At 39.3% G+C, this 23,972-nt stretch overlaps 1 protein-coding gene across 8 annotated transcripts in view; it reads left to right on the forward strand.

The window, feature by feature from the left end:
• Window positions 1-23,972, forward strand: part of znf536 (zinc finger protein 536) — a 177,866-nt gene that overhangs the window by 39,292 nt on the left and 114,602 nt on the right. For 7 of the 8 annotated variants that reach the window (XM_016560711.1, XM_016560717.1, XM_016560718.1 and 4 more), the window contains one exon: window positions 20,872-20,986. The gene's annotated coding sequence lies outside the window, so the exon portion shown is untranslated. Of the gene's footprint in view, window positions 1-19,793; window positions 20,170-20,871; window positions 20,987-23,972 lie in introns of those variants that run through there. The other variant, XM_016560715.1, reaches the window with a different exon arrangement.

Consider the following 23,972-nt stretch of genomic DNA (forward strand, 5'->3'; position numbering starts at 1 on the left):
GATATGAGAGTCATTGTTTGGAAGAACCTAAAAGAGGACTTATATTTGGCAGTGATTCACTCTGACTGAAAGTTTACAAACCAGTGTCTTCTCGTTCATTTAATTGGGGGTAAAACTTTCTTTTCCCTGACTTTGCTCTTTGCACCTGCCTCACCGGCAGGGCTTTCAAGAGTGCGCCGAGCATTAATATGGACACCTCCTTTGTTCCTGGCAGCCTGCTCTCTGCCGTACATTCATTTCCCCTCTTTCATCATCTTTCAGTGGTCTGTCTGCAAAGGGCCTACCTGATTTTACAGCAGGGCTGAGGTTTCACTCTGCCACCCATCTTCCCGGGAGAGCGAGCGTGCATGTGTCTGTATTTACATTGGAGGTCTACAAAGTCTAAACGAGGTGAGATGACCAAAAAATCTGAAAGTTGCATGCACCTGTGCAACTATTTACGATCTACAATATACCATCACAAAGCAAGAGATCAAATGAACAATCAAACTCCAATTCTTCATTTAATGAAATCTGGCTGAGGTTAAGCAGGAGACAGAGAGCTTGGAGGCGGAGAGAGAAGTAGTAAGAAAGTGCGAGAGAGAGGAAAAAGAATACAGAGAAGGGCACAATATGTTCTGTTACATTATACTTTCTTAGCTGGGAGAGAGGCAAAAGGGCAGTGAAAAGGAATACTTGCTATTTAATTACTGTCAGCTGAATGAGCTGTGCTCTGTGCTGTTCTCCTCAGCCCCTCCCTGATGTAAAAATTCTTATTCACTTAGTATGTAGGTCACATTACAGTGGTGTCTGGTTATTGGACATGGGCTTAGATAACTGTTTGTTGAGTATTAAATGCTTTTGCTGCCTCAGCACCATTTCAAACTGGTATTTTTCACACAGCTGTGCTACTGAAAAGAGGCAACACTGCTGCAAAAATCACGCCGCTGTCCCAACACCCCTCTGCGAACGCCGAGCCACCTGTATAGGGGTCTTTAAAAGAGGCGCCGTCTGTGTAAAGTATTTAACTTTGTGCTTATAAGGGAAGAGAGAGGAGTTTACATTTAAAAGCGTATGATAAAGGAGCGTAGCTGCATAGCAGATGGGAAAGAAATGTGCAAAAAAAAGGAAAAAAAATTGTTAAAGGAGTCACACAAAAAATCTGTGGTAAACCCGATGACCCCCATGTCGCAAGGTGTTAGTCAGGCAGACGAATTGCTGCTTTCTTTCTGCTAATCTGTGTTTGCTTTGTGTGACCTTGCTTGCGGCTAATGTGAGTTGTTCTCACAATGCCTAATAGGTGGATTGCCACATTGCCACAACGTTGCCGCAACATTGCCACAATGTTGCGCCTCTCAGCCGGTCCTTTCCGTTTCTTTTTTCCTCCATTTTTTTCTTTCTTTCTTGTCTCATTCTCTCTCTCCCTCCCTCTAGTCTGGGAAGAGAAGAGCCCAGATGGTGATTGATTTTTCGAGTGCTGACATCTCTGCTTGAGAAGCCTTGTGCTCCTCTTTCTTTGTGCAGAGCAAGTCAGGCACACTAACATCATGATGCGATCAGCGGTTCCATACCGCCACAACTGACTAGAGTCATTGATTGACAGATCACGCACTCCACGCACCACCACACACAACAGAACGAAGCAAGTACTTAAAAAAAGCCAGAAGACAGAGACGGTTAAGAAGTGGAGTAGAAAGTCACTTGGGAGACATCTGAGACCTTAAAGCAAATCTGTGTGGTAAATCTCAAGACACGACCAACAGGATCACATTGATCTGGAGAGACACCACACTGCTCCTTCTCCATAACGGCGATGGATAGACATTTGCCACTGTGCAAATTTGCTACGGGTCCATTGAGTCGACTCCAAAGCTCAAATGATGTCATTGGCTAACTAGCCATTCTCAGGCCATTGCCTCTGTTTGCGTGACTAAATACATTCAATTAAGGGCTCGGCACTTCTCAATCTCTATGAACTCATTGTTAGCCTGGGTTCAAGTGCACTGATAATGGGGGCCGGGGGAAAACAGGCATATCATCGTGGTACCGCACACACACACAGGGCTGGTGGGTAAAAGAAATGTCTCATTATCTGACGCATTCCCGTTCGCCCAACAACTCTCTCACTTTCTCTCTCTCTCTCTGATTTGTTCTTTTGTTTTCCTTAGGCACTCCATTTTCATGGAGGTATGACGTTGTGTTAATACATGCCTCTCTCTCTCTTTCTCTTGCCATCTCTCTCTCTCTTTCTCTCTCTCTCTCACTCTCTCCACTCTGCTGCTAATTCTCCAGTTAAATGCATCATTAGTCATTTAGGGTGGTGTGAAAGTGGCTGGACAGTGGACAAGAAGACCCAAATTTGCAACTTGATGAGGAAAAATAAAAGGCTGATAGATCTATGAAAATGAAAGTAATCAGCCCTGAATATGGACGTAAAATGAAACGGTCCAGAGCTAATTCTGCTCTCATTATATTCCGAGTAGATAGGGCCGAAGTGCCTGCGTAGATGGAATCATGGTATTCCTCTCTTTCTGGAAAGTAGCTCAAACCAGAGTCTGTAGTATTGAGAACTCACAGAGACCTTTATCACAATCTTACGTGGGGGGAACAGTGCACTCGGGCCATCTGCAGATTGTTCGAGTAACAGTTTTTGTGCCCCACACTTTCCCTCAGTTTTCTTTATCTCACCTAACATATAGATAACCTGGCAGTGGAGACCATCTGAGACATGGGGTGGGGGTTGGTGGTGAAGGGGGATGTCTTAACCTCCAGTGAGGGGTGTGCTTGCAGCTGGAACGGCAGGCTGAAGGTAAATGGATCTTATTTTGAGGAGTGTCAACATGTGTAAGGGTGCCCACGGCTCATTGCACGGCCCTGATCCCTCCGCAGATATGCTGATGGATGAGGGGCAGAGGCCCAGCCCCAACAAGGCCTGCTCTGCGCTTCTCTCGCCCTTCTCCTTCCATCTATATTCATCTCTCTCTTTTGCCTAACAATACCTCCTTTCCCTTTTTCTTAATCTCTTTGTTTTTCCATCCCACACAAATGTCTTTTTTCCGTCATGCCTCGCTTTCCATATATCTCTTTTGCCCATTCTTCCTCTTTCTCACTGAATTCTTCATTTGTCACGGGAAGTCCCCTCTTTATCTGTCTCTCTTTCTCTTTCTGTCTCTTTTTTTTCTGCAGTCGGCACATTTGCATACATTTTAAAAGTATGATTTAGGTTGTACTAAAGCAATAATTTGTCTTTTTATAATGTCATGTAAATATTGTTGTCCAACCGGACATCAGTAATTTGAGCAGATCATACATTTATTAAAATGAGCAGCAAAGAGACTTCTTTATCTGTTCTTCTTTGTCCTGCTCATTCTGTTTCTATTTTTTTGAACAAGTACACCAATGTGCACTTTAAATTTGCAATGTAACGGAAGTTGTGACAAATCTTTTCTTCTGATCTGTAAAGCACATCCAAGTAAAAATGCAGCTAATCGTAAGAAAGGGGTGTGTTTAAGTGTACTAAATGACTGAAGAAGTCTGTAATACATCACCAACGAGAAGTCGAGTTTTCATATTTTGTTTAAGAATTATGAGGTCCGATTTCTGTAGACATTTCTGTACAGAAGACTGTAGCTTGACTACACAAAAACCCACTGTAGCTCCATTATAGCTGTGCATGTAAACGTACTGAATGCTTCAGACACTGGTGAACTCTAAAAAGCTTGTCTGCTCCAGGTCTGGCAGTCATTACTGAGGGACCACACCAGGAGGCCCATAAACGACAGCCGATGCCTTTGTAACCAGGTTCTGTGGTTTAAAATAATCTAGACCCAAATCAAATCCCACGTCCTGGTTCTTTCCACCTGCTGCCGTTTCCCCGTCACCACCGTCCTACCTCACTCCACTTAATTCTTCCTGTTCAGCAACTAGCACTGGCAGTCAAATGGCTAATTAGTTACAGATTGCTCTTTAACCCCAGGGTTATGCATCCCTAGCAGGCTGTAAAAGTCTTAAGGGAGATGGAGTGCGGTTTACAATGTGGTACAAGTTAAGAGGTCACTAGAGTTGGAACACATGTGTGCGACTGCGATGTGTTCATGTTTGCCACAATGGCCAGGCCGCTTTGGGAACTCCGTAAAACCCCAAATCCATCGTCTGTGGTCTCAGCCATAATATTTTCCACCGCTGCAAACAGTCACCCATCCTCTTACAAGCAGTCTTAGAAAGAGAAATGCCATTGACGGGGTTGCACTCCAGCAATCTGTCATCCAAGGCATCTGGTATGCTTTTCTTTTTCTTTCTTATGTCTCCTCGTCTGTCTCTCATTTTTTTCATGTTCCAGTTCTTCCCGCACTTCTTTCAGCATGTCATTATGAACATGCTCGATTGGATGCACAACAGTCGATACAACAGCCCCTCTAACAGGGGCTTCCTTTAATTCGCCAATCCCAACATGTGCACCTAGGAAACCTACTTTACCAGTTAACCTCTGCTGTCCTCTCAGCGACAAGACAGGCTGACTGATCAAAAATAAAAAATTAAAGGCAATAAGAAGATAAGGAGAGAGGAGAGGCATGACATATTGTCGTGCACACTTCCATGCACACAAGTCCCATGATGCTTTCTTGTCATGGCGCACCACACCCTCACTTTCTCTCTCTTTTTCTCTCCGCGCTCTTCTTCCTCTCCTTCACCTCCTTGCCCCTGCATGTGTCTCTGGTGTTGGATGTCAAGCTAATAGTTCCGTAATGCATCCTTCCAAATGTTACTCACATGACCTTGTGAAGCAGTAACTCTGAAATCTAAGAGACAAAAACCATCTTCCCCTAAACTAAGCCGGTATTTACAGTCATTTAATTTTTCTTCCCATCAGAAAAGCTCTCTCTCTCTCTCGCAGTGTGGGTGTATTTATGTGTGCATGTCTTCTGATGCAGAAGAAGAGGTGTCATTATTGATACAATGAGAACCATTCAAAAACCTGACCAAGAAGAAACTCGCACAACCTTGTAAGAGCTGTCATTAAGAGCTTTACCTGAAAGAATAAAAATACCACATAAGCTGTCAACACACATTAGTACCAAACAAGAGTCATTCAGTTTTCCTTTCCTTTTTGCGCTCACCCGATTTGAAATGTTTCACTGACATTTTCTTGATATCTCTCAAAGTTTTATAAAAATTGATCATGTGATTTTGTGCAACTCCACAAAAATAGCGCATAATTACGATATTTGCACGTGTGTTAATATTAACCATTTGCATCAGTGAGCAGAATGTTGTCCTTGCGGAGTCCTCTCATAACTTCTGTCTCATATATTTGATGAACATGCCTCATTGAATGACTCATATTTTCCATAACCATTTAAACACTTTGTTTTGACCATGTGTGTATGAGACAGGGCCATAAATTACCAGTTTGGGTCTTAACGCAATTCGTGGTTCTATGTTAATTAATCATGCGGTCACACAGGAGTACTACCTAGTAAATAACAACACGGGAAACAGTAACAAATTCTGCGTGCTGTGAGCTTGGCCTCACAAACAATGCTAATTGATTGCATTTCCAAATCCATTTCGGGAAAATGGAAAAAAAAATGTAATGTGTGAGCACATGTGTGTTTTGTTGACAGCTAATATCAGGCCATGGTTTTGCAGGTCCCTTGTTTTAGTGCTCTTGGACAGGGAGACGATGCGATTGGCTTTGTTCAGTCTTGCTGGCAGTCAACACATGCTGACATCTGTTCCCTCCCAGCCAGTCAAACCAATCTCAATCAGGAGATATACACACACTCAATCACACGCGCACACGCTTATGCATGATGAAATATTCAGTTGGTTTTCCCAATGCATGCGCACACACAGCATCACGTCAACACCTTCAATCATATAGAGAGACATGATGATGCTTAGTCTCGAAGAATAGCACACAATGATATACAAACACACACACACAGAAGTGGTAATTATATTGGACAACTGTTCGATAGGCCAGTTGCTTCCTTAAAGTGCGTCCTTAAAGGTTCCTGATTTGCACACAGCTGCAAAATTGGCACAGCTCTCCGCATTTATCTGCGACGTGTGGAATGTGAAGCCGGAGTGGTATGAGGCAACCCGGACAGGATATAAGCGCTTGTCGGCTGTCTCTCCCGGGCAAATAACCTGCCGCAATCCCTCCAGAAAAGAACGAGAGTCCACTGAAAAGACCTGTTTCAAATTAAACGCTGCCGGGCCGAGAGAAATGAATGTGACTCAGCCAGATTTTGTATTTTTGTTGCAATTACCCCAAACTCCAAATTAATTCTTTGCAGATGCAGAGCAATGGTGAGCAGGTGGTTGCCATATTTGCGCGGGACAGTCTCAACTGCAGCTCATGCCTCGCTTGATAAAGGCCTCTCACTCTGAAGCTCATATGACACACTGTCCCCTTTCCCAAGAGCCTCTGCCACACTTCCTACAGTCCCCCTCCCTCTTTCCTTCTGCTTTATTCTTTTCTCCATCCATCTCTCTCTCTCCTCTCTTGTCCCTCTTCTCTATACTAATGCGATATGACTTCATTTATCCTCATGCATACATATTCAGAACTCGCTCATGAGTAATCATGTACATTGGAGTAACACCCACTCCAGCAAACCGCCTCCCTTCAAAGTGACTCCGTATCATTTCAATAGTTCCACCTTGAGGGGATTCAAAGAGGGGGAACAGGCGCTGGAGAGCTGAAGTGATCTAATGTTATTAACTGATCAAACTGACTGAAAGAGGAAATGGAAACTCCGTAAGCCAAGAGAACATTTGCAACTCGGGTAACAGACAGAGATTTTATTGGTCTTAACACACTGTGGTTTTCTTAGCTACGGAGCCATCAGATTTTTTACTTTAATCCAGACACATATGGATTTTATCAACACCTACAGTACCAAAGGTTGTATTTATATAACCAAACATTTGTTTCTTCGCAAACAATACACTTTCAATTAGAATGTAATTTCAAATAGAAATACTTATATTGAGCTCAGTTTTTTTTCATCCCCATTCTTTCTTTCTTTCTTTCTTTCTTTCTTTTTCCAAGTCTTAAGTCGCTTGGGTATATTTGTAGCAATTGCCAAAAAAACATTGTATGGGTCAAAATTATCGATTTTTCTTTTATGCCAAAAATCATTAGGATATTAAGTAAAGATTATGTTCCATGAAGATATTTTGTAAATTTCCTACCATAAATATATACAAACTTCAGTTTTGATTAGTAATATGCATTACTAAGGACTTTATTTGGACAACTTTAAAGGTGATTTTCTCAATATTTAGATTTTTTTGCACCCTCAGATTCCAGATTTTCAAATAGTTGTATCTCAGCCAAATGTTGACCTATCCTGACAAACAATACATCAATGGAAAGCTCATTTATTCAGCTTTTCATATATATATATATATATATTATTGTAAATTCACACAGTCCATGGGTCTGGATGTTTGTGTGGAATCTCAGAGCGTCTGCTTGTAAAGGAGGGGGTGGGGGACATTGAGGAGCATGACAGTAATATTGTGTGGCAGACACAACTATTTCACTGGGGCTTAGAGGCCCTCCCGGATGATGTAGTCTGTCAGCGCACCTATCCTGACAAACAATACATCAATGGAAAGCTCATTTATTCAGCTTTTCAGGATGATGTATAAATCTAAATTTCGAAAAATTGACACTTAAGACTGGTTTTGTGGTCCAGGGTCACATATATATATATACACATATATAGATATATATAGATATGAACACTTGGGTGTGTAAAACATTTAGGTGCATATTTGGTTTAGTCACACACACTTTTTAATGAGCGGAGTACTTCTTTGGTAAATTTGTCTCCTAAGATGCTGTAGATGAAGTGTAGAGAGAAGGCGTACCGTGGGACGGTTTGTGGTTGACACACACGCACGCACACACACACACACATGCTTTACATTCTCTGCTTGTCATTTGCACCTGCTTATTTGGATTTAACACTCGATTTAATGTCCTAAAGCTACAGCACCACAAAAATTCAGAAACTCATACAGATGAAAGAAATTAAGAATTAAGAAAAATCATAACAACAGATAATTATTCAGCCTGCTGAGGAAAAATGGGAGCAAGGGGCGCAGGCATTCTGAGGGAGGACAGTGACATTCTGTTCTACTGAGCAATTTGGTGATAAAATGACAAATATGCGCACAAACCACTGGATCAGACGGGCTAAAGAACTGATTAGGAATATATCAGCACACCTCTACTCAGCAAGCCAGCAGCTCGGAAAACATAGTTTTAGGGCATAACGTCAAGCAGAGTGAGAAGGGCTTTTGTGTGAGTGTGTTAGTGAGAGATTGACTTTTTTAATCCATTATTCTTGGCCTTAGATGGTCTGCGCTATTCATTTCTGATAGTAGGGTAGATATTATAAACAGCGGCGTGTCATTCTTCTTAACTGCTTATAATTAACAGATCAACAGTTCAATTACGCTGGACTCCATTGTTTCTCTGTGTAATTGTTTTTATTCAGAGGACAGACGCTTTTCAAAAAAAGTAAACATTTGTTCAGACATGATATTTTTTTCTCTCACTCTGTGAGTTTGAATATGATACTAGTTTAGCTTTTAGCAAGTCTTTATTTGTCATTATGTGGGCTGTTTTTTTAGTGGGTGGGGAGAATAGAGCTTTGTCCTGTGCAAATAAGTAAAGCAAGTTGCTGTCAGAATTCTGTGTGCACCAATCAGACTCTGTGAGTTTGATGTGAAAAATTAGCTTAATGTATATCATATGTATAAAATATTAAGGCATGGTTACATTAAGAAAATATTATGTGAAATTTTCCTGGAAAAAAAGGTCCTTTGTCAATATTGTAACAATGTGTGAAGCACAGATCACATAAAAGTTACTTTCAAATCAAGCAGTTTTCTCTTGGTCATTGTGGAGATTTTGCTAGACCAACTTGACCAACCAGTTGTGAAATCTGTGTAGGGGAAATCTTTCGCCCTCTTGTGCAAATTCCCAATTGTGTCAATTCCTGAAGATTTCATTTTTGTAAATTTGTCAATGTGAACGCACCATTAATGGTGGCAAATTTCATTCATGCCAGTGAATCAAAACATTTTGAAATTGTTCATTGATTCCCTTGTTGAGAGTTTCTGAATGAATGATACAGCCATAGAGAACTAAACGTTCACATATTAATTCACAAACAAAACACAATTACTAAGTGGGAAAACTAAAATATGAGGATGCTTAGTTTGTCAAATATTATTTAAAGTGTTCTAATTATGGATACGCTATTCAGACTAAAGCTATCAGCCAGAAGGAGGAAAAAACTCAGGATATTCCCAGCATTCCTTTCTTTTCAAATGTATTTCCTTGACTTTAAACAACATTACAGTGTTTAATAGCTGTGAGCTACACAAACTGTGGCTCTCACAGCCGCTTCATCCCAGCCTGCTCCTCAGCTCTTTCACAGCCAACAGCTGGACTCCTATTCCAGCCTTCAGACCCCCTCTATGGCTAATGTGTTCGTTCATGGTGCTAGTGTTACTGAGAGGGTGAGTAAGTGAGTGAGTGACAGAGAGATAAAAAGATAGAGAATTTACCGTTTGTAAGTTAAACCCATTTCAGCCTTGCCCCAGTTTAAATTACACAGTTTTTCTTTTTTGATTTCCATTTTGCGCATAATGCTCTCTCTCAGCATGTTTTAAGTTATATTATTAGCGGGTCTCTGGAGAGTTTCTCCCCTTGTTTTTGGGGTGGGATTCTAGGCTCTGGATGCATTAGCTCTCTGTAATTGGGGAATGATCATGGGATGGAGTGTGGATGGAGAGAGAGCTCACGGCACGCACATGCACACACACACACACACACTCGGCTCGGCGGTGTACGGCCGCGATACTGGAAGTCAGCGAGGGCCCTATCAGTCAAAGTCTGATGCTCGGCCCTAATACACTTTAATAGCTTCCTCCGCTGTCTCTGATCCCGCTTCAACATTGATCTAAAATCATCTTTCTTATTCTTTTTTCGGGGGGCTCCGCAGACTTTCGTGGCATTTATTGCTGTCACCTGTCTCGTGTACTCAGATTAATACGGACCGATAGGGGTAGGTTGGGGAAGGAATCCATTTATTAGCGTTCGGATGTGTGTTCGGCAAAAGGCTAGAGACTTGGCTGAGCCGACGCAACATTTGAAGAGTGGGCCCGTTTGAGCCCAGGATCCGTCACATGAATGTGTAAAATACCCGATGCCCATGCAGGCTGTCACACAAAGGGCTATCACCCTATTATTCAAGAGCAGCCATGGAGCCAGGCCAGAGTAGAGTGTTTCTGGGGTGAAGGGAAAAATCGGCTTGATTGTGATTTGCCATTTATAATTGGCCAACGATGTGAAATGGTCGGCAGCCAGACTTTTTTAAAAAGGCAGTCTGCGGCGGTGGAGGGGCCGATGGTTCGCTAATGACAGCTAGCGCGATATGCCTTGGGAACAGAATGGTGCTCGTGTAAGGGTAGGGAACACAAATATGTTTATCTGTAGTCAACGATGTTTGCATGACTCAAATGGCATTGTCTATTGATTTCTTTTTCCAAAACATCGGCGACACAATGGAACCGAAATACAGAAGCAAAAGTGAAACATTGTTGCAATTTGAAAACAAACAAACCAAACCCATCTTTAATTCCAGAGTCTTGCGGCTTATTAAAGAAGTTATGAAGTTCGTTTTGGCCTGTGTTTGTGCCTGTAATCTTACAGGGAATACTTCTGCGCAACACTTTTCCATCTCTGTTGCGCGTTTGTGTTTGTCCCTGGTCTGGGGAGCTGGATTTAAGCTCTGAAATGACAGAGTTCAAGGCTGATACTCCTGTTGGCAGTGAGGCATGGTAGACGATTTCTCGAGGGGGTTTGCCTCCACATTGCGAGCTCAACAAAAGATAGTATTTGATAAAGGTCCCCCTCCCCAAAAGCCCCCATAAATAATGAAAAGTTAATGAAGAGGTAACTTAATGTTGTAATGAATATGGCAGCACAAGGTCAAACAGAACTGTCGTGGGTTGGGTGGGCATGTGAAGTGCGTAGTCGTCTGTGTGTTTGCGAGTGTGTGTGTGTGTGCATTTTTAATGAATGTTTTGTCATAGGAAGTGCGATAATGTTTAATTAGTTTCATGTGTGTGCGGCATGTTATATGATTCTTAGATGGCCTACTCTCATAAACCGTTTGTGTGTGTGTGAGTTGTTGGTCGCTCAACAGAAGAAAGATGAGAAAGCGAGCAGTTTGAGGGAGTGTTTCTCACAAGTGTACACCTGTGTGTGTTTATGCAAGGAAGAGGGCTTATGAAACCCTTCTGTTTTGGACAGTTTGTTTGGGAGTGTTCTGTATGTGTGCTGGTCTAGTGGTAGGGTGGAGTCTGGGCTGGTGATTAAATATTGAGAATGTTTGAATAAAATGTTGGGTCCAGGTGCAATCGACAGGGCACACAAGCAAGTGACTTTCAGACTGGTTTACACACTGGTCTGTCGCTTAGTCTGACCTGGACATGTGCTTTTTTTCCCTTTCACCAGCTGATACTTTGCTATTTGTTATTAGAAAAGCAACAATCAGTGTGTGAACTCAACACCACTGAGTTTTCTTGTTGAGGTGGTTCTGGTTTCAGTATGTTGTCCTGGTGTGTAAAGTGCCTAGTCGGCAGCAGGCAGGTTAGCACTTCGATCTTTTTCTCCTGGACTGAGGTGAGGGACTGTCATGTCAGTGGTCTCAGCTTCAGCTCTGACACCTGGCTCGATCCCTTAGATAATAGAGGGAGTGTGGGCTAAAATAGTAGTGAGATGCCAGTTGGCCTAGCGATTGGCATATGTACATTGAACTGACGTGTGCATGCAGGCAGCATGAGTTTAAATTCGGCTTGTGACAGTTCCTGTTCCCCTGCTCCATTTCCTCTCTCCAGTTGTATAACTGGCAACGAGATGAAAACAAAATAAAATACTTGTGAAAAAAGTTATACTTTTATGAAATTAATGCTTTTTATTCAGCAAGGATTAATCAAAAGTGACAGTAAATACATATATAATGTCTTTTATAATGAAGTATACAATTATTTCTATTTCAAATAAATGCTGTTTTTTTAACTTTATATTCATCAAAGAATTCTGAAAAATTTATCAGTTTCCACAAAAATACGAAGCAGCACAGCTGTTTTCAAAACTGATAATAATAATAAAATATTTATTGGGTACCAAATTAACATATTAGAATCATTTCTGAAGGATCATGTGACACTGAAGACTGGAGTAATGGCTGCTGAAAATTCAGCGTTGGCATCACAAGAATAAATTACATTGTGAAATATTGTAAAAAAATAAATAAAATTAAAATATATATATATATATATATACTGTATATATATAGTAATAATATTTCACAATTGTATAACATTTCATTAGTCCACCCCTTGTAATATCGGCACAAGTGTAGCAAAAATGGCAAGAATAAGAGTGATCCTATGGTGTTGGAGATTAGTCATTTGAAATTTTATGCTTAATATTGTGGTTATGATGAATATTTTTCATACTATGTAATGTAAACCAAACCACTGATATCTGTGATAAAATCCTCATATTATGTAGATGTTATTGGTAAGTATTAGATCACAGCTCAGACAGCAGATGCTTGGCCGGCACTTTCATATGCAGTCAGATAAATCAAAGTCTCGAAGCATGACCGGACTCACACAGGGACCCTAGCGATGGGTCAGTTTTTTTTATTTTTTTTAAATCTATGTGTCCTGAAACATTTACAGTTCCCCGACAGCTCTAGCACTGGCCAGACGTGATTTGTAGTTCATGTGCAGATGTGTTGCTGAGAGGCGTTTTAATGTGACGGGCGAGACGCTTCTCAGTCTGTCTCTGCGGGTTTATGGAGGAGCTCCATGTCTGCGTCTCAATCTCTGAGACCTCCCCCCGTGCTCCCAGACTCCCCATCTCTTCACTTAACAAGCCTGAGGTCATGAAGAAATGGCACAGTGCCCCACTTAACCCAAGGTCAGGTCCCTGAGCTGATTCGCCGTGTGCCTGACAATAAAAGCAGGGATGGATTCGCTCTCTCTCGTGTTAACCTGAATTGGTTTGCTTGCTTTTTTTACTGTATGTCTCCTGACAGCTATAGGCAGACAGGGTAACAATCATCCTAAAATTTAACTGTATATAGAGTAGGGGAAAGAATTACATTATGTGGACTGAATGAGAGTGTCAGAGAGTCTATGCTGTGGCCGTGGTGGCTATGAGGAATGTCTTTAAAGTGAGATCATTTCCTTTTCTTAATCAAAAGATGACAGACCTCTCAAGTCCCATCTGCACGCCTCTGCACAGCCTGGTAAGGCGATGGAGCGATATCATGCTTTGAGGTTACGGGTTGGGGTTTTCAGGGCTTCTCTTGAGGTAATTCCCACTGGTAGAATCTCAAATCTCATTGGAAAGGGAAAAATGTTCAAGTGTAAAAAAAAAAAAAAATCATTATACTAGTTTAAAAGCGTACAGACAGGGTAACAATCATCCTAAAATTTAACTGTATATAGAGTAGGGGAAAGAATTACATTATGTGGACTGAATGAGAGTGTCAGAGAGTCTATGCTGTGGCCGTGGTGGCTATGAGGAATGTCTTTAAAGTGAGATCATTTCCTTTTCTTAATCAAAAGATGACAGACCTCTCAAGTCCCATCTGCACGCCTCTGCACAGCCTGGTAAGGCGATGGAGCGATATCATGCTTTGAGGTTACGGGTTGGGGTTTTCAGGGCTTCTCTTGAGGTAATTCCCACTGGTAGAATCTCAAATCTCATTGGAAAGGGAAAAATGTTCAAGTGTAAAAAAAAAAAAAAATCATTATACTAGTTTAATAGCGTACGCCAGTATTAGTCTTGCCGCCGGTACGTGCAATGCTCTCATGTTTCAGTGGGGAAACAGAGCAGCCAGTTTGATGGACAGATTAAGGGAGGCCTGTGGACCTTTACCATATGTCGAAGTGTGGTTAGCTCACAGATTGTCACGTCCATCTCAGCCTTCCCACCTCATCACCCTGGAGGCTTGAGCATGAGGTTTATTAAGTGTGAATGGTGTGGTCGGGGTGGCGCGTGCCTCTTGTGCTCTGTTGTCTCGTGTGCTCTGAGAAAGCACCTGTGTAACAATGAAAGTCTTAAAATGTTTGTGGTGGCACAGGGCACATCATTGCGGAGAAGGCATTGTTAAAACACATCTGCTCTGCCATCTGATCTGTCTCAGTGTCGTGTCTTCAAGACCATATTTCATTTCTCTCTTTAACAATGTAGAGCCCACCAGGAGTATTTGTACCCCAGGGGGTTCTTAAGCAGATTCCAAAAATATTTTTTGACTTTTTGTTATATGCCTGCACGGTTGGTACTGGTTTTAACCTGTTATAAAAAAATTGACAAATTGGTGATATTTCATAATTGTTGAGCTTCTGCTGTATTTAAAATCCATCATAAAATGAGTGCAGGTAAAATTGTTGTTACTTTTGTTAAACGTCCCATCTGAATTTAATTTATAAATTGGAGATTGGTTGAATTGTCAAAACGTAAAAGAAAAACAAGCTCAGGAGTCTTATTAAAAAGTGAGGATGCTGGTTTTCTTTTTTCTCCCACAGTATTTTAGTTTAAAAGCAAATCATCATTATGATGTCCACTTCAATTAATAATAATAATAATAATAATAATAATAATAGTAATAATAATAAACACTATTATTATTATTATTATTATTATTATTATTATGATTACTACTACAGTTATATTTTAGTATGCAGTAGTAATGGCCTAATAATAAATACCTTTGTAATGGCTCATTTATAATAATAATAATAATCATTTATAATAATAATAATAATAATAATAATAATAATAATAATACTAATACTAATACTAATAATAATAATAATAAGCAATATAATATGAGTTGAAATAAGCCCATTTTGGTAACAAAGGGCTGTAGGGATGCATGAGAAAAAAGAAAAAAAAAACTTTATTAATACATCAAACTACATATGTGACCCTGGACCACAGAACCAGTCATAAGTGTCAATTTTCCGAATTTGATATTTATACATCATCTGAAAGCTGAATAAATAAGCTTTCCACAGCGACTTATGACTGATTTTGTGCTCCAGGGTCACATATCTGGTAACTAACAAGGATGCTTTTCACATTTTCTCCATGCTTATTCACATGTTCTATTGCAGTAAATATATTGGACAGTCTAACGTGTGTACTTCCAAATAACAAAGTGAATGCCTCAAAAAGAGAAATTAAACAACTCAGACTGCTTGCACATAAATAGTTTAATCTTTGCTTCATAAATCAGGTGGTGAGTGTTCATTTGGCTTGAGTGAGGCCTTCAGGTTCACACTTGGCCCTGTGTAAACATGTTTTCTAGTCAGTCCGTGATTCATCCACAGAGCCGTAATCAAAAACAATAACCATCGGAAAGCGTAAACGTTTCAGAGCATCGCTGAGAAGTATGAAATAATAATCTGTGTGTGGCCTGGCGAATGCTGAGAATGCAAACATTTCACAATAAAGTTGTTTAAATAGAGACCTTGGCATCGATGACTAAGAGATAGGACATGCTGCGTTAATTACACCCGCTCATAAAAATAAACCACCGGTTTAAAATATGACTCCATGCTACAGGATTTAACCTATTAAATGGCAGTGAGGTGTGTTGCTCAGATGTGAAGGAAGGGTGTATTGTTTAGAGTAAAAACACAACAAGCTCAGAAGGAGATAAAGAGAGAGAGAAAGAAAAAAAGGCAAAATAGCTGTACAATCAACAAAGGAACGAAGTGTTTACTCTGAACTTAAAGACTTTTGAATTATTCCCCACCATTGTGTGGCATTAGGACAAGAAAACAGCTCGGCTAAGTGCACGTTTATTATTTTTAAACCGTGTGAAAAGTAATATGCTTTAAGGAGCCAGCAGATGTATTGGTAGAGCTATAGAGGGCCCACACATAAAGTTTGAAGTGAGTTAAGTTTCATCAGGGGATGGCGAGAAATGGATTATTTTCCTTGAGAATGGACTTAAGTTTTAAAGTTCACTGCCGGGTGGCCCATTCCTATTATCCAAGTTAACATAAGAATAGAGGACAGGAAGGAGGCAGGGCTAGAAAGAGAGACACAGAATAAGAGTCAAAGAGACGGAGTTTGTGGGGTTTCCTGGTTTAAATTAACTTCTGCATAGCAGGAGCTGTTGTTATCCACTTAGAATGTCACACTTTCACTTTTACTTCTCACTTTAACTAATAAAGTCCAAGGTTTTCAGGTAATGGCATATCAGGGATGTCAGAGCAGTCTTGGCACTCCTCAGGGTCTGAGCCCAACCAGCTTTTGTGGGCCACACGACAAGCACACTTTCCCAGCTTAGACACCTGGCTAGGGAACAAGGAACCCGGTCACAGAAGCGGCGCGCTCCGGCTAATCACGTTACACTGTTTTTGCTTCACATTACACTTAGTTTACCCCTGAAACAGAGTCTAAGGAACCATGACAACTCTTCAGTCTGAGAAGAGGCATGCCGTTATGAATAAATGTTTGTATACATTTTTTGTGGATCTTGGAGTGTGCACATGGTGAATGGACTGCGCTTAAAGACATCTGGATGCGATGAAATAGAATTTGTTTAAACAAAATGAAGCCCATCTCTCTCCACCTGGAAAGCCACCCAGAGCGCACGCTGCTCATCACTACATACTTGTGCAGTGATTTTAATAGGACTGTATTGACAGATAATTCATTACAGCAGTATGAAGGCTTTTGAAAATGCATGACGCCTTTCACAGCTTTCGCTGAAAGAGTCAACATGAGTACGGTGACTTTATACATGCCGAAATTGAGGGGGGAAATGGTGGTGTACTTATTCCACTGGGCTTTAACAAATTCAAAACAGGATATGCTGTAATTATGAATGTTATTATTATTATTATTATTATTATTATTAAAAAGCTAAATTATTTTTATTCACAATTACAGTATATCCTGTTGTAGTGTTTATGTATCTATTTACTTTTTTACATCTTCTTCTTCTTGAAGAAGAGCACATAAACTACATATTTGTATGCCTTTCCTCAAATATTAAATAAATTAATAATACAAATTGTTAATGATAATCTTCCTCATCATCATTATTATTATTATTATTATTGAACATGAGTACATAAGCTACATAGTTTGACGCATTTCTTAAAGTATTAAATAAATTAATAAAATAAATTAATAAAAATTATCTTCCTCATTATTACTACCACTACCACTATTATTATTATTATTATTATTATTATTATTATTAATTACAGCATATCCTGTTGTAGTGTTCAAATATCTGTTTACTTTTTCATGTCTATTTCTTGAAGAAGTGAACATGAACTACATATTTTATGCCTTTCCTAAAATATATAAATTATTAATTATAATCTTCTTCTTCATTATTATTATTATTATTATTATTATTATTATTATTATTAGTAGTAGTAGTATGGAACACAAGTATATAAGCTACCTTTTTTATGCCTTTCCTAAAATATTAAATGAATTAATAATATACATTATTAATGATAATCTTCCTCATTATTATTATGATTAGTATTATTCTTGAACACAAGTACATAAGCTACATAGTTTGACGCATTTCTTAAAATATTATATAAATGAATAAAATAAATGAATAATAATTATCTTCCTCATTATTATTATTATTATTATTATTATTATTATGTGTTCTGTCTTCTGGTTTTGATGTTTATCTGTTTCTGTTCCTTAAACCTGACTTGTAAAGTGACCTTGGGATTTGGAAAGGCGCTATATATTATTATTATTATTATTATTATTATTATTATTGAACACAAGTACATAAGCTACATAGTTTGATGCATTTCTTAAAATATTAAATAAATTAATTATAATTATCTTCCTCATTATTATTATTATTATTATTATTATTATGCAATACTTATTTATTTGAATTTTTGAAATTCAAATATTTACAATTCTAGAGCTATTAGCATATGCAAAATAATATAATATTTTCAATGAAAAGCTTAGAATGGAAGAAAGAAAAAAAGATGTAAGCTATATTCACGGCTAACGGACCTATAATGAAACATTTTTTATTTTTGTACTTGATGCTGTTTCTTTCGGCTGCCTCAGCTGGGCTTAACATGTACAGGTGCATCTCAATAAATTAGAATGTCGTGGAAAAGTTCATTTATTTCAGTGTAATATTCTCAGCGAAATTAAAATGGAAGAAATAAAGAAAAATGTCAGCTATATTTATGGCTAACGGAACTCTAATGAAAAATTTTTTTTTTGCACTTAATGCTATTTATTTCAGCTGAATCAGCTGGGCTTAACATGTAAATAATAAACTATCTGAATGTAAAATACTCCTCTGCGATCTATGGCATATTAATCAGCATATTTAATGAGCGACTGCTAATAAAGGGGCTGGACAAAAGGAAAGTGTGCAAAAAGCTATGTGCATATGAGAGACACCTATGGGTTTATCAGCCTCTTAATTCTATTTTAACAAATAGTCCAGGAGTCTTGGACGGCGACGCGGGAACATGACTAGGATAATAAGCGTCATGGAAGCTAATCAGATTTCTAAGAGGAATTGATTGTTGGTTTTGCAGAAAGAGCAGAAGAAGGCTTGACAATAAGCTGAAATTTAAGTGTTAATTTTTATGCTAATCTTTCAGCAATCTCCACGTGATGCAATTTGCTCCCCTGCTCCGCAGATATGAAATTGTCCTGCTCACAGAGAAAATGTCAGCTCGCCAGACCCTGAAAGCTTGTAATTTATTAGGTATGTTTCTATTAGTATGTGTCACACTTGTTAGCCAGCCTCTCTCTCTCTCTCATGCACACTTGTGCACATGCAAACTCCCATACTCAGACTAGCGCTCCATGTGTGTACTGCTCAGCCTTAAAGAGCGTCTCAGCTCAGTGGCTGTAGCACCAGGGTATTAATGTATTATCATATATCGGGTGGTCCTTGCCCTGCGGACAAAAGGCTGTTTAATACAATTTAATGACATTCCCTAGCAGGAGGGAGAAAGGGGGGAAAGAAAGGCCAAACCCCAGATTAAATTAGCATTTGTGGTTCTTATAGTTCACCCATGCAAAACTTAGCAAAAGAAGCGCTATGACTCCACCCCCTACAACCCCCGTTTTTTTCCCCCCCGTTGTCTCTAGATGAAAAAGAGCGGCAGCATAGTATGGAAGTTAAAGTAAGAGTTGAGGAGGATAAACTGAAGACAACACAGGTTGCAGCTCATAACCTGTCAGCGACGCTCATGTTCCCCAAAGGCCACAGCGTGATTGATTTTCTGTGTGGCGCAGTGATGTTCCATAAGAGTCGCGAGGATCTGACAGCCGATGCGTTTAGGCATCTCTGTGGCCGTGCCGTGCCGTTTACCGACACGGGTTTCTTTGTCTTCATCTGTCTCTGCCTCACTTTGCACATCTCTATCTCTCTTCTTTCCATCCTCTCTCTCTCAAGCACACACCCTCCCCTCATTTCCTCCCTGTTTGTGTTGTTTAAGGAAGCCAGTGCCGGGCATCCAGTGTTACACTCAGCATACTCCGTGTAGAAGGTTTGGATGCAATTCACATATAGGTCAATTAAATGCGCCAACATCTGCTCTCTTCTAACCATTTGCATACAGTATTCATATGTTAATGATGTCCCTTGTTTTCTGTGGGTATGTTTGTGTGTGTGTGTTTCACTTCCTCCCCTCCTCCCTGTCTCTTTGTGGAGAAAAAAAAATAAATAAATAAATTCAGATAGAAAATTTTTGGATTCAACTGCTTCATGTGGCGACTCCAAACAGGATAGTGCCGTCCTATTTTTATTTCCTCTCCCTCTCTCACTCGCTGAAAGCAGAAACTCCTTTACTGCGAGCGGCGGGCTTGTTCAGCTGCCATTGGCCCTGATTTGAACAAGAATCCTTCCACTGTAGCTGCAAAGGAAGTCCTTGCCTTTGGAAAGCAGCTTAACGCCTTATAAATCAGTGATGAGGCAGATGGACCAGCGATAATCTATTTAGAATGCCTCACAGCAAATATTGCCGTACAGATGATTAGAGATTGAGCTATTTTAACTCGGCCTTCTCCGCCCTCTCAGCAAATCTTCTGCTTCTGTGAATGATTTAAATTGGAGAGTTTCTTCTTTTCCCCCTGCTTTTCCTCCCTAAATATATCTGTGTTTTCGAAGCGCTCGCACGGGGGAAATAAAGTGGTGAAGTGTACGTGTTTTACGCTGCCATTTTCTTGGCAGGCTTCAATGGCGTGCCATGGAACAAAGAGAGCAGGGAGATGGGCCCGAGCCAACAGGCTAATGACAAAACGCACACTTCTTAACCCAATATTAGTAGGAGGACGCGGCAGTATGTGAGGGCTGAAGCCGCACCGGAGGCCCCCCGTTTTGCTTTGGTGGTCGATAGGTCCCGATTTAGCACGAGGCCACAGAAGACGGGCTGGACGATGAATGGATAGAGAGAGAGAGAGAAGGAGGGAGGGCAGAGTGCGAAAATGAAGTGGAGGTTGTCAGATGTGGCAGCTGCTTGGAATCCTGATAAATATAAGTCCTTATTGATCGGCTGAAAATGAAAGATCCCAGAGTGGCGTGCAGTATTTAGCTTCTTGTCTGCCGAGCGCGTCAGCGGTGGCCTTGCCTCGCTGGGATAGATTTTCAGCGGCGCTCTGAGACACGGCTTTGATTTCATCTTTAACCTTTTTCGGCTGCTTTTCCTTGACCTCTGCGCCACTGCTGTGATTCAGTGAATTTGTTACATTTGGCCTGACATCCTCTCTCCCTCTCTCTCTTTCTTTCTTGCTGACAGAGTAAAGACTCATCGCCGCTGTCATCGCTTGTTGCCGTACAGACTCAGTGGCGGGGTGAGTCACGGTCTCTTCAACCTGACGGGCCCCGGACCAGTATGCAGGTAGAGTGATCAGGTAAGCGAACATTCACCTCACGGCCCTTCCTTCGGTACTTGTAACGCGACACCGCTCCTGGACCAGATATGGGACGTAGGTTTAGCTCGCTGATCCCAGATCTGCATGCTTGAGCGGTCCTTAGATAAGACGTGAAGCATGCTCACTTACCCGCTGGTCTCAAATCATCAGTGTCAGGATGAGATTAACTGATCCCAGAGTCTGATCCCTAACAGACAGTCCATTTGAAGTGGCACGTTTTGTGCTGAACGGTTGTAATCTTCTCCTGCGATGTGTCTTTAAGCCGAACACCTAAATGACATATAAAAGCCCAATTTAGAGCAATTGCTACACCAATTTGCTCTTCTATCTGGTTCAAGCCTTTTCAGTGACATGTTTCATATGTGGCCACCACAATTTTATAATTGAACATAATAACACCTCAATACATATAAAATATATATGATAGGTAGAGAAGACTAGAACTAGTAACTAAGATTTTGAGATAAAAGGATGATTACATCTGTGTCTTCTCTAGCAGTAGTTTGTATGTCAGTTGTATGTCAGTTTCATCAAATCTAATTATTTGGTAACAATTTACAATAAGGTTCATTAGTTTAACATTAGGTAACTACTTTAGTTAACATGAACAAAGCATGAACAATACTTCTACATCATTTATTAATCTTAGTTAATGTTAATTTCAACATTTACTAATGCATTATTAAAATCAAAAGTTGTGCTTGTTAACATTAGTTAATGCACTGTGAATTAACACGAACTAACAATGAATGACTGTATTTTCATTAACTAACATTAACAAAGATGAATAAATACTGTAATGTATTGTTCATTGTTTGTTCATGTTAGTTAATACATATTAACTAATTAACTAATGTTAACTAATGGAACCTTATTGTATAGTGTTACCAATTATTTTTTATACATTTTATTATCCAAATGTATTACAAAATTACAGTAACAATATGACATAGGGCCTACACTACTTTAAAGGGGTCAAATGATGTTGCTAAAAAGAACATTATTTTGTGTATTTGGTGTAATGAAATGTGTTTATGCGGTTTAAAGTTAAAAAAACACATTATTTTCCACATACTGTACATTATTGTTTCTCCTCTATGCCCTGCCTTTCTGAAACTCGTCGATTTTTACAAAAACACACAGCGTCTCGACATGGCGACAGCAACAATACTACAGCGAGAATAAAAGTTACGCCTTCTTTCTTTGCGTGAACATTTGGACGGCGTTATGCAAATCTTCCCACATCGTGACATAGACATGTGGGGGCGTGTTAGAACGAGCCGTTTTAGGTAGGCGTGGTTGACTCTTAACTTTTTTAAAGAATATCTCTTTGGATTTGAGACTTTAGTCTTTGCAACTTTACAGATCTTCTTTATGCACCAAGAGCTTGTAACACTTCGAAGAGAAAGGAAAAATTGAAATCGCATCATATGACCCCTTTAAAAAAAATAATATTAGTTATTTTATTCAGGACCCATTCAATTTGATCAGAAGTGACAGTGAAGAAGACATTTGCAAAATATTTCACATAAATGCATTTAAATGAACTTTCTATTCATCAAAGAATCCTGAACAAGTGTATTACAGTTTCCACAAATATTAAGCAGCACAAGAGCACCATATTAGAATGATTTCTGAAGGATCACGTGACACTGAAGACTGGAGTATTTACTGCTGAAAATTCAGCTTTGCCATCACAGGAATAAATTACATTTCAAAATGTTTTAAAATAGAAAACAGTTATTTTTAAATTGTAATAATATTTCACTATACTACTGTTTTTACTGTATTTTTTTTTATATTTTTTTTTAAATAAGAGACTTCTTTCAAAAACATAAACAATCATCTAAAAGTTTTGAATGGTAGTGTATATTCAGACCAGAGTAAGCTATGACGTGACAGTAGATTTTAACTGAACGATTGATGTGTTCTCATATATGTCAGGACAGGGTTTTTAATGTTTTAAATTGTATGAATCTTTTCAGTTTGCTATTTAAAATATTTGTAATCCAGAATAATTGTTGGATATTTTTATGTTACCTTGTACATATTTTTTTATATTTCATGGATTAAATTTTCACATTGTTTTACTGTTTAACTTTGCTTAATTAATTGCATATTTTATTGTGACAGCTTACCAATGACAAGCCGATGACAAGCCTGGGTTTTAAGGAAAACTGAATACATAAACTGACTTTAAATAATAAAACCAGCCTGAGAAATAATCACTGGGCTAAAAAGCGTGATTAAAATCTTCATGCATTTTATTGCACTTTGCATATTTGGATAAATAAAAAATAAAAAAATTACAAGTGTGATCTTTAAATCGAAATAAAGAATGAAAAGACGCAGTAATGATTTATGTTTTTTTTTTTTACATTTTTTTAAGGGGAATATAAGAGGTAAAAGCAGCCTATGAGTAAAAAGTCTCCTCCTCCTCCTCCTGAACAATGCTCCAGCACACTTTTAGATAGATTATAAATCCCCCTATGAGAGAGCCTGCAACAGCTGTTGGCAGACATACTAGATATGAGAATAGCAGCATAGGATGAAGGAGCATTAAAAATTTATATGCTATTTAGCCTAGGTGTATTTTAGGTATTTGACATTTTCATGTCCGGGACAGTCTAAATTTATTCATAGTACAGAAAAAAATAAAAAAATAAAATTAGAAAAAAAGATTGTGAAGGGGTGGTAGGAGAGCTGTAAGCGGAGGCCGCGTTTTTTTTTTTTTTTATGGTCACCCTTTCATTCAGTAATGATAGGTGTTAAGACATCGTCTATGGAGGAGACTGGAGCCCATTATGGGCACGGTAATAATTAGCACATGGCACAAAGGGAACCATTTGCCTCTTAAGCCTCTGCTTAATGTTTTTTTGTTGTATTGTTTTGCTATTTTTATTTCTATTTATTTTGTTTTCTGGTATTTTTTCCTTCTCTTTGTGTTTTGTTGAATGGTTAAAGG

The sequence above is a fragment of the Sinocyclocheilus rhinocerous genome, unplaced genomic scaffold (assembly GCF_001515625.1).
Source record: "Sinocyclocheilus rhinocerous isolate Xijiao unplaced genomic scaffold, SAMN03320098_v1.1 scaffold18, whole genome shotgun sequence".
In the NCBI taxonomy this organism is placed as follows: Eukaryota; Metazoa; Chordata; class Actinopteri; order Cypriniformes; family Cyprinidae; genus Sinocyclocheilus; species Sinocyclocheilus rhinocerous.